The 13,066-nt window shown below is 37.7% G+C and overlaps 1 long non-coding RNA gene across 3 annotated transcripts; it reads right to left on the minus strand.

Annotated features, from left to right (window-relative positions):
• Nucleotides 1-3,146: 3,146 nt before the first annotated feature.
• LOC103706449 (uncharacterized) lies at nt 3,147-7,836 on the minus strand. 3 transcript variants are annotated; one of them, XR_005512514.3, is made up of 5 exons: nt 7,314-7,816; nt 5,072-5,118; nt 4,840-4,928; nt 3,380-3,542; nt 3,147-3,235 (listed from the first exon to the last, which is right to left on the minus strand). It is a non-coding gene; the product is annotated as an uncharacterized LOC103706449 (long non-coding RNA). The 3 variants fall into 3 exon arrangements; XR_005512515.3 differs by having other exon boundaries at nt 3,147-3,542; nt 4,750-4,928; nt 7,314-7,836; XR_603969.6 differs by having other exon boundaries at nt 3,147-3,542; nt 7,314-7,818.
• Nucleotides 7,837-13,066: the final 5,230 nt, after the last annotated feature.

The following is a 13,066-nucleotide window of genomic DNA, read 5'->3' on the forward strand; positions in this document are numbered from 1 at the left end:
TCTTCAAGAATAATACGATATGCACCTAGTGTCCACCTCGCATAGTAAATACCCTTATATGCTACTCTAAGCTCGGCACACACTACTGACGAATCAAAAATTCACCGACCCCCACCGCAACTAATTTGGCGTCGTAGTCTCGGATGGCGAACCTCACATTGCATCTCCCCTCATCAATTATGTTGCCGTCGAAGCTAGTCTTGAGAAAGCTAGAGGTGGGCGCATCCAGAAGACGAGTATTGTCCTAAATGCTATATGAACATAATGGAGGCCCCAGAATCTCGTGGCGGAGTTCGCCGCAAGTTATAAGCTCGTTAGTTGCAGCCCCACATTATTATCCCAATTTAATCACTTCCTGGGTCGAAGAAGCTCCAATATTTTCAAGTTGCTCATTGCAACATGAAATGTCGTATTTTGAACTGCATTACAATATTAATTGCAAGGAATTAATTAGACGACATTGATCGGAGGAGGCCCCACTATGACATCCATTTATGCCATTACAACAATGACGTGAGAGTTGATCTACTTTCTAGATGATATGCTGGTGTTTCCCACTTATCATCTACTTTTACGCTTGACAATTATTGTTGTTCGTTTCATCTCCACATCGAACAAGAAAATATTCTTCTGGACTTGAGCAACTCTTTCAGTGAGTTTTCGATTTGTAAGGGGTGCTCCCTAACAAGTGAAAAAATGGATTTTCTTGTTGCCTATCATTCAAATCATTCCGAAATTTTTAATATTATCTATTATTCATGATGACTTATTTGGATGTGAAGTGCTGATTTGGCGTTCCCGTTAAGTCTTACAAAATTTGTAGATTCATTTTCTTAGAAACGTTCGTACATTTATATCCATGTAAACCTTGAGTAATTAATCTTATGAAGAAAACAGCAACAACAGCAAGCTTATAAAAAATAAAAAAATGGAAAATAAATAGATTTCTAAAATAATTGGTCTTATTTAAGAATTCTATGCAAGATAAATAAATCACAATTTAATTTATATTTTGGCCAATTCCATGCATAACCTGCACAAATATACCTGACAAATATTACGGATAAGGATCTTATGATCTTATAATCATATTAATCTCATGATTCACACTAAGTTTTCCCCTGGATAAAAAAGTCCCGTCTAATTTTGAAAACTTGATGATTTTTTTGATTGAAATAAAAACTCGATGATTGGAGACGTATGATAAATCATACCAAACTCCACTCACACTCGTACAAAGATAGTAAATGAGTCCACAAACTCTATAAAAAACGATAAAACATGTGAGGCCATGCATGTGTGCATCACTCTTTAACATGTGACTCATGCATGTGGGTGTCAGACTAACAGTATGTGGTTGGTCGGCACCAATAAGATGGTGTTCTTTTTCCCGTTTATTCTTAAAATTTTTATATACATACTTTCCGTCCGTTTGCTTGGCTTCCACCGGGCCTGTCGAAGTGGATCGCATGTGATTTGTTACCACCAACTCGGCTTGTTTCCAGTGGGAATGAACCGAGCAAAAGCAGATACAAAAATGATGGGCAGCCTCTTCTTGCGAGTGATGTAGCTGGCTATACTCATACCAGAGCTGTGTGAGTAGCTCATTTATCAAAAAAAAAAACCTATCAGCTACCGTAATTGCCAACATCAACATTCAAAGTGCTGCGAGACACGCAAACAAAAATTGCAAAAGCCAAATGTATTTCATATTTTTTTTAAAAAAAATAGAAATAAAAAATTATCCCTGCCTAATTTTATAGTAAAGTTTTTTTTTCAGGAATATTTTTCTAAATATCTAATTTTGCATGAATATCCTTTTAAAATTTATATTTGCATGTATACCTTCATAAAATATTTGATTTACTATTTTATTCCCTTTTTTTTATCCTTGTTTTTGCATGTGCCCGCACAATCTAATGTCATTAAAAAATTAACAGTTTCAAATTAAAATGACTAAAATATCTTTAATGAATAAATATGCAAAAAGAATAAAAAAATGATTTTAAAAATTTATTTTATTTTTAATTAAATAAATATTATTTTTATTAATGGTGTTAAAAGAACAGTTATATTAGGAGCATTTGTGCAAAAATAGTATATTATGAGGGTACAGAAATAAATATAAATTTTACGAAGGTATTCACACAAAAGTATTCACGCAAAAAAACCTTTTATAATATATATCCACAATATACTTAAGAAAGAGGGAACTCGTGCAAGATATTATAGTTGTGGATAACTCTGATTTAAAACAAGGGGTAATGGGAAATACACGTTATTACGCAGAAGCGATTCCCGTTCACAGAAAAAAAAAATGTCAGATTATCTGAAAATCGAGTTAAGTGGTTCTACCTTAGTTGATTAGCGGGACAAAATTAGTTTATCTGCTCTGAAAGGAAATTGGAAGATCTGACATGCATATAAACACCCATGATGCATTCAGATCTATCAATTTTCTACTCAATTAATAAAAGACTTTCTACCAAACGGATTTAGGGGCGCCAATTATTAATTTCCAACTCTGATTTCAAACATGATTGCAAATACAAAGATGCACCTTATGACTGTAATTAAAGTGGAATAAAAGGAAGTAAAAGTTATTTAACCCAGTTATTCCATCATTTTTTTGGGCCAAGCACTCATTGAAGTACTTGAAATAAATGGCTTTTTAAGAAGGGTAAAATGGATTTTCAGAAAAAATTATAACACAACTTTTCGCATCCTGGAATAAACTACTACGCCATACAAAGAGGAGTAATTTATTCAAGAATAAATAGTAGTAAAAATAAACCGACCCATTCAACCAATCATGTCTAAATTTGTAGCACTCCTATAAGTATAACCTACCTTATGGTAGATAGCAAAAATACACACTAGAAAGATTGTTCCTATCGAGGAATATGATCAAATAAAATGCAAATCTTGATCATACATCCCTTCATCCTATTTAGCCCCTTGAGAACTTGTTTACGATAAACTAAGACCTCGTGGGTTAAGGCAGCTAATCAGAGATTAATGCCAGAGTGGTAAATGATACTGGCCTCTGGGAGGAGAGAACTCTTACCTTAACCTAAACTAAGATTTCTTTTCAGATCTCTGCATGTTACCTCCTCCATTTGAACTGCCTCAGTATTCAGTACAAAGATCACAAGCTGCAGTTCTTGCAGCATAACTGGAGTAAACGATATGCAAAGTTTCTCAGTTGCTCTGTCGCACATCTCTGAATTGAGAACTGCAGAATTATATATTATAACAAGACAATATTCAACTCGTGATGGGCAATGCATACCCACTTAAACATACGAACAGAAGGATGCCTGTAAGTTTCCTACAAGGAAAGAATAAAGAATGTGGTGTTGCTGTTATCTAAACATACCAACTCCGTACTTCTGCTTCGCCACCTCAGGAGTTTTTCTTGGGAATTCAAGGTAAGTAAATTTTCAGTGATGACCGTGCTATAATGCCCAGTTGCCTCTGGTTTAAGTCGATGAAACCAGATAATCAGGAACCTTAGGTGTGGACCTTTTGCATTCTTCCAGCTGCACCAAAGAGAATAAAAAAATGGTGCAAAATGAGGAATGAAGCACTAAAAATTATAAGCAAAGCACACAATCTTCCATATGCCCAACTCATGAATGAGAATAAAGGAACCAAAATAAATATGATCTCTACAGTAGCTATTGAAGACATCACAATCTGACGGCAATCACAGACTGGGTTCAATTTAAGTCACCTAGCTTTTCTTATTTTTACAACCCAGGCATATTACCGCAAAAGGGTATTAGAGCTTTGAAGATATGTGCCTAGGCATATGCTACTTGTCACCCACTGTTAAAGCATGAAAGACATGGAAACTAGGCATGGGTGACAGAGAAACATTCTCATCTGCCTGATTATCAAATTAGTTGGAGCATGCACCGATAATTGTAAGAAATGCTCAAAGAGACTTTGGTCATGGATCAGTAACTATATCTATGGACTATATTATAAAATTAATGATAGTTGAAATTACCAACCAGAACACAAAACGCAGGCCATGAAGGGTAATGATCTACACCAATCAACTGTTAGTAGGATCCCTTGAGGATTCTAGAGGTTGCATTACCAAGAAGGGGAAAAAAGGATAGTTTGGACAGTTGTTCATAAACCTCAAGTAGAAAAAAAGATCTCTACTTTTCATGCCTCCATTGGATTTTTGAAATCAAAAGTTCTGGACATCAAATGAAGACAAAACCATGGGAAGCCAAAAGAGTGATTACTCCAGGCATTCTTGAAATGGTGAAGGTAGACAGTATCCATCAATGAAGCAGTGGCTTGACCTAATAGCAACTCTCCATGGTTACCTAGACTTTAAAAGAGTCCAGACTAAGAGGTTGAGGAAGGCACGATATAGCAAATTGCTTTCATACATAAGGCACATACGATAAGCCAACTATCTGAATTGAAACCTGATTCCTAATTATCTAAATAGGTCACTTATAGGGTTCTCCATTTTTAAGCATCAATTAGCCATTCTTTTGTGGAAGGAATCACTAACATTATCAGCCACTGCTTTGAGAAAGCTGACTAGTTGCTTTCAAATGATGGATAGTTTAAACTGATATTGAAATCAATAGTTACATGATTAAGCACATAAGTAAATCTGAAGGAAATTGATTGAAAAACAGTCCTCTGAACATTGGTATTAAGGTTGAGAAAATTAACCTAAATGTTAACAACAAAATCAGATAAGGCCTTGGTTCTCACATTCGAGATAAGTCCCTCTTCTGTAATAACAATGCTCAAATTCAATAGGTTTCCTGGGTAGCATCCTCGACATTTGCTTAATTCACCTACCTCAGGGAAGCACCTTTGTAGCTTTTGCAATTCACGTCCATCTTTTCGGAGCAGCAAAAACTGATTCATAGAAGAAAACCACTGTCTTTCTGAAATGTTTAAAATAAATCATCATTTCATATAAGACTGAAATGGAAATACTCATTGTGAACAGATAAAGGTAAAAAAGAAAAGTTTTAGTCATTCTTACAGAAATTCAAACCTACTAACTAAGATATCTGAAGGAACTTACAGGAGTCTGTTTTAGGTTTCAGCCTGCCTTGACCAGAGCCCGAATGTCTTGAACAACGAATAGCATGAGATAAGCGTATTAGGAACTCCTTTATATAATTGTAAATGCCGCAGCACCAAAAGGCCAAGTATAAAGAACAGTCATGCATGTTATATTACAATCAAATATGAATTACATTAGAAAATAAACTAAACATTGCAATCCTTAAAACTTACAGTAAGTAATGCCAAAATGCTTATAAAAAAAGGAAATTACCCAAAATAAATCGAAACAATGTTTATTAATTGGGAAAGAATTAGAACTTTCAAGTAGTTCTCACTCCAACCATCCTGAAGAGGAGAGGAATACAACATATAGGTTGCTTCTTTGTTCTTTGGTCTGTGGTGGTATCCAGGAATTTTTCCAAAGAAATGGAGGTGGTGAATGGGATTATCATGGACGGATGTACCTAATGGTGCTCTGAATTAACTCTTGGTTGTGTTTGTTAAGTTTTTGTATTTGATTATAGTTTGCAGGTTTCAATTGGATGGTATCTTCCAAATCTTTCCCCAGTACATGCATATGCTCATAACCACACATATGCAGGAATGCACACACATAAAGTTATCTTTTCACTGAAGTATCAAACAAAAAATACTCTTTGAAACAGGTAAGGATAAAATTAACACATATAAAAACATAGAGTGGACTAATCTCATTTTATAAGCAACTCATCTTAATTTTTATTTCTTGCACTTAAGATAAGTTGGTATATGAAAGGCACGCTATAATAGCATGGGATTATGCTGTCAAATGCAGATGTTCAGAATGTGACCCTTAGGCTTAGGCACCGGCCGCAATCAGGGGTCCTAGGCAAAATGACAGCCAGGCACCAATGTCAGCACCTAGGCAAGGAGGGCCCTTAGTGCTGATTGGTGCTTATGTTGAGAATATGAACCACTACAATGCAACTTGGTCGTACACAAAATAAAAATGTATATGATCTAAAATATCTGTAAACAAAACATCATGTTCATGCATCAAGTCATCCCAAATTGATGGCATGCCTTTCAGTTATGGGATGACTTGATGCATAAGCAACAGGTCTTAAAAATATCTTTTTTTTTCCTTTTTAGTGTATAAGCAGTTTTAACCATGTAGATCATATCCAATTGTTTGGATTTTCATTTTGCAACGCTTGTATATGAACTTCGCAGTATATGAACTCCACTTTCCCCTTTGTATATAGCTCTATTCATTTCTCTGTAGTGCGTGCTTGTTGTGTGTTTGCTTTGGTAGTTGTGGTGCTGTTGGCAGCAGTGGCAGATGGTACTTGTAGTGGGTGCTGATGGTGGCAGAGTCACAGGAGCGGCCCAATGTATTGGGGGGCCTAAGGCCGATTTATCTTTGAGGCCTTTCCTACAGTGGGCTGGCCTAAGGTGACAGAAGGCCTTTTTTTTTTTTTTCTATTTTGTCTTTGAAGCCTTTCCTGTGGTGGGCCTTCTTCAGGCCGGAGCCTTAGGCGACCGCCTCAGTCGGCTAAGGATTGGGCCGGCCCTGCCGCAGAGATGGAGAGGCAATGGCCTGATGTTTTGTTTTTTTGTTTTCAAAACTTCAGAAAAATATTGCTTGCAACTTTTTTAAAGAAAACAGAAATTTTTTTTTTGAAGAACTAGCCTACCAAGCATGGTTTTCTCTCTTTTTTTTTTGCTTGGGTTCTTTTTCTCTAAGAAACAACATAAAATGAAATCAACGCTAGAGAAGGCCTAAAGTATTAATCAATTTATTTAATAACCAACCAGTTTATGAGATCACAACAGTCACAAGATACATTTTTCCTTCTTAAATCTATTACATGTACCTACCATCCATCAAATACCCTTTTCCTCTTTGAATGTTAGAATGACAGGAAGTCATTGACAACTAATCATGAGAATATTTTAGATTTTTTCGACATGTGTTTTCTTGTTCCCACAAATATTAATCGTAGAAGTTTCATAGCATGCTGTCCACAAAAGAATCTACATATAAAACTATACATTATTTATTTACAATAATTAATTATTAGATAAGTATAAGTTTAGGTGCCTGCCAAGACACTTGGCATTCCATTCAGGTCAGTAAAGGGGTCGCTACTCTGAACTGCCTAGGATATGTGATAGCCATAAGATAGGGTGTCTCTTAGAAGCTGTTTAGAAGAATACCTTTCTACCAATCCAAATCTAAGGTGCTTTGAAAATGCATATGAAATATGAGAAATTACCGTTTTGATTTAGTTTCTGAGTTGCCTCTTTGACAATGTCTTGCGCTTGTCGTTCCAAGTTCTTCCCCTTTTCTCCTTCATTTTGCGCTGATGCCTCTCGTCCTCGACACGTCCCTAGTCGACGACGCCACGCTTCCGATCCGCTAGATTACGCGCAGCTCCACCTCACATCCCTCCTCCGCCCCCTTTCCTCCTCCTCGGAGGACCCCTCGGATCCGCTGCTCCGCCGCCGCCGCCGTCCGAGATGCGCGGAAACAAATGCGGCGTGGGAGGCAAGCAGACACGCCGGATTCGCCGAATATCGAAGATCATTCGAGCGACGACGAAACAAACGCTGGTGGACTAAAATTGAAAAGAAAGGGAAGGAAAGAAATAAAAGGACGCCAATCGGAGGGAGAGGAAATTAGAGGGTTTCGGGGGAGGCGGAGTCATCTGCCAAACACGCAACATGACGCCAAATTGTTCTTCTATTTAAAATACCAAAAAGCTTTTTCCCTCACCACGTGCAGGATTTGGTAGGCGGAAATGGCTGTTTGGTGCTGTGAGAATTGTAGGGAGGGGTCGCTGTTTTTTTCTCTCTTGTTTCCTCCCGAGAACTAGAAAATAAGATATCCTAAAAACTATTGATACACCAGGCTCAAATAATCAGAAATGTCCGTCCAAATACAAGATCATTCAATTTGCAATGTTGTTTACCTTCCGGTAAACATGTATCGCCTCAAAAAAAACGTACACCTGCTAACTAAGTGCCATATATTCTGGATCATGGGCAAGACCCTAGTCTGATTCTGAATCCAGCTAATCATCATCGCAGACTCGCCCTCCAACAAAATAGTATCAACCCTCAAGGTGCTTCGCGTATGACTGAGGCCAGCTCAAGCATTTATCAACTCTATCCTAAAAACTAAATAGATGAATATCTAGCACTTGCTTATAGCGACCTATCTGAAATTAGGATCTCTGATGATGAAGCCAGTGCCACCTCTTCTAACCCACATTCGTCGAAATTCACCTCAAAGGAAGCTCATGAGGAGTAGCTCCCAGGTGATAAACATCATACGAGATACTACAAAAACATATGTAGAGTCTTAGGTGCCCTAAATAATCAAAAGAACTCCTACATAGCCAAGGTGGGAGATCTTCGTAGGTTGTGCCCGAGCCCTCTCCAGAACTAACCTAGATGCTTGGCTGCTCTTTTCAAATATGCAAGTGTTCCTAGCTAGCCAGATGTGGTACACAATATAAGCCGTCAAAACAACACCCGGTTTGAGCTGAGAGGTCGCTTTTATGAAATGGCAGAACTGCGTGGGGGGCTCAGGGCATCGTTGACATTTGGGTGGCTTGTTATGCATGGTCTCTATCGAGATATTATTGTTGGACCAAGTCCACTAGCTCAGCAGTGGACCAGTTCAACAACAAACGAACAACTATATTCACAAAAAAAGAGAAAGGAACGAAACAATACCGGTTTTCATTTCTGGTTAGATGGTCCACGGTTGAGCTGGTGGACTTGATCTAATCAATAATTTTTCTTCTCTATCTGCTTAGAATGTTTAGATGTATGTGCGGTTCATGGGCATGCAAAAATATATCCTAAGATTCTAAGATCAAAGCCATTAAAGGGCCCACACCTGTCATATGCGCTGCCGCCTTAGAAAAATGTGCTCAAAAGCACTCAAAACAAAAAAAAGAAAAAGAAAAAGAAATTAACTTGGAATGCGCGGAGCCCAATCAGAGGGGATCCTCCGTTACACTATTAACAGAGATTTTCTTCTTTTGGTTAAGCTTATTAACCGAACTCCAAAAGCATTGACTGCCATCATCGGTTCTTACTTTTTTTTTTAACTCAAGTTTGACCATTTTGCAGCGTGATCTCCTCCTATCCACCTTCGTTAAATGGGCTTTAGTAAAAGGCTCACGGGACCGACCATCATGTTTAGAGATTTCAAAAATTCTCAATGTACTATTGTCTAAGTCTAAACGAAGAGAAAAAAAGAAAAAGCTCCAAATCCCCTCCATGTTTGGCTCTCTCACCCTCTTGAGCCCTTTCTAGTGCAAGTCCAATCTCTTCTTAAATCTCCCACGTTGGTGACCTCAATCCCTCTTCATTTTTCAATGATTTTGATCCCTCAACCTCCCTCTCTGACAAGCGACATGCTGTCGTTACCATAACTATCACCACCACCATCACCACTACCATTAATACCATCACCACCATTACCACGTTCATCATCGTGCCCTCTTTCCCCCTCTAATGACCCATAAGCCCAACATCACTATTACTTATTACCACTTGCACTTTCATCACCACCCCATCGCCTTCGCCATTAACACCATCACCATGGCTATCATCATTGCCCCCTTTCTCCCTTCGGCAACTCACACACCCACTATCACCATGTATTGTTACCATCAACACCCTCACGATTTTCATCGGCACAACATGACCACCAAGCCCATCACCTCCACTATCAATGCCATCACCAAAACCATCACAATCGCCCCTTCTTCCCTTTCCAAAAAAACTTGCACGCCCACCATCACCATCAGTATCACCACGAGCCCCTTCACCATTACATCCATCACACCATCATTTCCACCATCAACATATCATATTACCCCTTTCCCCCCCTATTGCTTTCATCCTAAGGGACCCTTATCCTACCTTTGCCCCTAGGATCGCTTCCAATCATTGGCACCTCCAATCATTCCCAACATTGGTGGCAGCCTCAACATTGACTAAGTAATCCTTTCGTAGGACTAGGTTTCAAACACCTTCTTGATATCCACCTTCTACTACTTGGTGAGCTTCTTGGTACGAAGCATTGTTAATGCTTCTTTGGGTCTTCCACTATCAATGATGCTGCTATGATTAAGCTAGAGGAGCAAATTAGCATAATTTTAGGGATCATATAATAACCTGCATCACTCATAATATATTTTTTTTATTAGCATGATTCTGTATCAACATATATATATATATATATATATATATATATATATATATATATATATATATATATATATATATATATATATATATATATATATATATATTTGCTAGAATGATCTTGTTAGAATGATTTTAAGAATCACATAATAGCTTGTATCAATTAGTAATATTTTTCATTGTTAGTATGATCTTATATCAGCCTATATTATTTTTCTTGTATGGGGTCTGTACACGAGTATATATAACCCTTAAGATGTACTGAATATGACAAAAAAAAAATCACTTTTCTCTCTTTCTTTTTCTCTTGTTTTTGTCTTTTTCTGCTAATATTTTAACATGGTATTAGAGCTATCAATCATGTAACCTGCTTCCATCATCTCTTCCATCTTTGTTGTGCCCATTGTTACCATCTCTAGAAGCTTTGAAGACCCACATTATCGATTTATTGATCTCTATTCTTAAGTAAATCAACTTTAGAAAATTCTCTATTTGTCGGTGGATCCGCAGATCCCTATTTCTCAGCAGATCTTCTATTTTCTAATGAATCAATATTAATCTCTTTAGTAGTTCTGCGCATCTTCTATTATGATAGATTAATATCCGAAGATCCTTTATTTTCTATAGATTCGCAACTCCTCACTCCACTTCAGATCTTCGATCATCTTTTTTCACCATCGCTCGACCCAATTCTCTCCATCTCTGGTTTTATTTGTTGTCTTCGGCTCCTTTGCCATACGATTTAAATTTGATTGCTCATCTTCCATGGTGTCTCCGTCTACAAGGATTGTCGATCTTCGGTTGCCTTCTCTCTAAGCTCTGTCCTTACTACAACTATTGTTTTTTATATATATCTTCTCGTTGCCACATCATCAGATCAGTCAATCAGCCAATTACTCCTCTTCTATGCTGCCTCCATCTACGAGGATCGTCGATATTTGGTTGCTTTCTCTCTGAGCCATGTTTTCGCTACAACTGTCATCTTCAATGTGTTTTTTCGCTGCTACATTATCAGACAAATCGACAGATATGTCAGTCTGTCATGTCAGTCAAATACATCAGCCTGCCATATCGGCTTCTGAGTTGTTATGTCAACTTTTAATCTGCTACATCAGCTTCGAGCTGCCATAATAGCTAGTGTTCTACCATATCAGTTTTTGATCTATCACCATGTCAGTCTCTGAGTTGTTATATCAGCTCTTAGTCTATCACGTTAGCTTCTAAGCTGCCACTCCAGCTCTTTATTTAGTACGTCGATTTTCGGTACATTCGTGATCCAGTTTTCAAACTCAAGTTGACACCTATATACTATCTTGAGTTTGAGGAAGGGATGCTAACATATTTTGACTTTTTGAGGGATCACGTAACAGCTTGCATCACTCGTAATATTTTTCTTTATTAGCGTGATTCTGTATCAACATATATTATTTTTTTTTGTTAGCATGATCTTGTTAGAGTGATTTTAGAGATCACATAACAGCTTGTATCAGTTAGCAATATTTTTCATTATTAGTGTAATTCTATATCAGACTATACTATTTTTCTTATATGAAGTCTGTACACGAGTATATATAACTCTTAAGATATACCGAATATGATAGAAAAGAGAAATAAACCTTCATGAATGATGGTGGTAGCGAGGATATTATCATAGATATGCTCGACCTTTATTCAGCCTTATTAGACTCAATGATGACGATGCTCTCATCCTTGGAGAGGCGATTGCCCCCAACCTTAGCATAGTACACAATCTTATACTTCGTTATGGCCAACATGAAGATCTTTCAAATCTTATCCATGATAATCGGAATTGAGCAACGGATCATGATGAATGGGGAGGGGGGAAGGTGATAGCCAAAGGACAGGGAGAGAGGGTGAGGAAGGGGCAGCATAGGATCATCGGAGATGGTGGTGGTGGCTGCCACGGCTGCTAGCTTTGGTTTCAAAAGTGTGGAAATGCAATAGGTAAAGTTGGAAGTAGACTGCTTTGAAGTTTGGCGTTGGCTTTGGATGCAATGGATCGTGATGGAGAGGAGGGAAGGGGTTGGATCTTCTTGAAATGGAGGCTTGCCAATGGCAAAACGATAGGCGATGATGAGGGTGGTCATTTGGGATAAGGAAGAGAAAAAGATGGCAGTGATGGTGATATTTTGGCTACTTATGGATGACAGTCAATCAAGTCAACATAGAAATAAGAGAGATATCTTTGCCACAAAATTTAAGTTGGAGGACTACTTTGAGAGAAATGAGAGGGTCATGATCAGGGGCGCCTCGATACATTCTGGGGCCTAAGGCGAATCCAATGAACGGAGCCTCTTTTTTTTAATAATAATTTTTTTAATAAATATAAAATACTTAAAAAAATATATAAAAATAGACAGCTATCAAGTACATTATTTCAACAAAGATACATGAATCTAACAAAGATAGACAAGAAGCTTTTTCAATTTAATATAATTCTTGAATGGAAGCACATAAAAGTAATTACTCTAAATGAAGGACCATGAAACTGATTAAATAACTAAGATAATGATTGGCAATACTGTTTACCATGAAAAGGTCATTCTATGGCACTTCATCGTCAAGATAAAGAAAAGAATTTGTCCATAAAGAAACCTCTCTATAAGAGAAAGTAGGGTTATTATGGGAAATTCACCCCATCCCACCATCTCCCCTTTAAGTGAGTACCCAAGCGGCAACTGTAACATCACAGCACAACAGCCATTCAACCCCCTCCTCCTTTTCTCTCTCTACCACCCAAGAGGGGAGAAGAAACCGAGAGGAGAAAACTAAAAGAATCTCC

Source organism: Phoenix dactylifera, chromosome 11 (assembly GCF_051530095.1).
Source record: "Phoenix dactylifera cultivar Ajwa chromosome 11, Ajwa_hap1_PhDact_Kaust_v1.1, whole genome shotgun sequence".
NCBI classification, from domain to species: Eukaryota; Viridiplantae; Streptophyta; class Magnoliopsida; order Arecales; family Arecaceae; genus Phoenix; species Phoenix dactylifera.